The sequence below is a fragment of the Frankliniella occidentalis genome, unplaced genomic scaffold (genome assembly GCF_000697945.3).
Source record: "Frankliniella occidentalis isolate FOCC.00 unplaced genomic scaffold, Focc_3.1 Scaffold93, whole genome shotgun sequence".
Taxonomy (NCBI): Eukaryota; Metazoa; Arthropoda; class Insecta; order Thysanoptera; family Thripidae; genus Frankliniella; species Frankliniella occidentalis.
Window position 1 is genome coordinate 132,402 of NW_026267222.1, and position 1,447 is coordinate 133,848.

At 58.4% G+C, this 1,447-nt stretch overlaps 1 protein-coding gene across 1 annotated transcript in view; it reads right to left on the minus strand.

Moving 5' to 3' along the window:
- LOC113214124 (sodium/hydrogen exchanger 9B2-like) overlaps window positions 1–1,447 on the minus strand; it is a 17,389-nt gene that overhangs the window by 11,310 nt on the left and 4,632 nt on the right. The gene's annotated exons all lie outside the window — the stretch shown is intronic.

The following is a 1,447-nucleotide window of genomic DNA, read 5'->3' on the forward strand; positions in this document are numbered from 1 at the left end:
ATAGGAAAAAAAAATGTGTCGCGAAAACATTGAAGGGAATTGAAGCAGTCTCCGTTGGGGTCAGGAGAAAGAGGTGGATTAGTACCGGCGTTTTGCCTGGGGGGAGTGGGGATGCAAGGAGTCCCCCACTAGCCAACTCGTTGTACACTTGCCCGCGCCCAACTCGCGTCGAACTCGCGTCAAACTCGCAAAAACTCCCCAAAACTCACGAAAACTCGTGAAAATTTGCGAAAACTCGCTCTAAATTCGCGAAAAATTGCGGCAAACTCTCTCAAAAAAATGATTGCACCTCGCGATACACTCGCGCAAACTCGCCAACATGCCAACTACTTATTTAGGAAGTGGGGGACCCTCGGGGGGACCCCTCGGGGGGATGGACGTGAGCGCGTGTGCCGGGGCCAAGGCTTGCCGGCATGGCCGCTCTTACGGTGCCGGGCCCGTGCCCGTCGGCGGTGAGGTCCTTCACGGGCGGGTGCGCTCGAGTAGTGTAGCACAGCACCAGGGCGCGGGCTGCAGGGACCTTTGTCTGGAGAGGGCGAGCGCCCCTGATCGCATTAGCAGTGAGGCGCCGCCGCCCCGGGGCGCCGACCGACCAGAGGTCAAAAGGACCGTCATGCTGGCGGGGGAACAGTGTCGGGGCACACCTGCTCGCCCGCTCAAAGCGAGGGGCGCGGAGCTATGAGGGCGCTCTGGGCGGGGCGCGCGAGAGGTAAAGGCCGTGGTCCAGCGGCCACGGGTCATGGACGCATGACCCCGGCGCATGACCACCCGGGCATGCGCCCTTTCAAGAATGCCCCTGTTTGGTTAGCTGTTTTACTCGAGCAATCCGACCGTTAATCCGGTTAATCGCGGTTAATCCGCATATCAGTTCCGAGAAGTAAGGCAGTAACAGGCGCTGTATAAGGGGGGGGGGAGAGATCGCCCCCCCCCCATCGTCTCTAGCTAGAGTCACTAGTGAGCCGCCTGAAAGGTAGGCAATTTTTACCACAAACCCCCTGTAGGCAACCCACAGTACGTTGCCCCCCTGTCGCCCCCCTCTTATACCGCGCCTGTGCAGGAAGACCGGCAACTAACGACAGGCGAGCTTGAATCGTTTCCAAACACTATACGGCCATTAACATTAAAAATGCTAGCCACAATCGTCGCTTCTTGTGGCCTCTCCGCAGCATCGACAGCCGTGGCCAGAATTAGAAATATTGATCAAGTGAAAAGGACGAAAGTGTTATTGTCTCTGGGGAGAATTTGCCCGATTTTTGGGCGACTGGACGTGATAAAACGTCTTTTGCCTCGGCTGTACACACACATGTGCGTGACGACTTGAGCGCCGTGACCCGTGGGCGCAAGGCTAATGGGTTCTAGGAATAGGAAGAATGAGCTATCGGGGGGGCCGGTCCCGGTCGTGGCCCGTGGAGTGTGGACGGTGTGGACCTGGCCCAGGCTCCGCGGG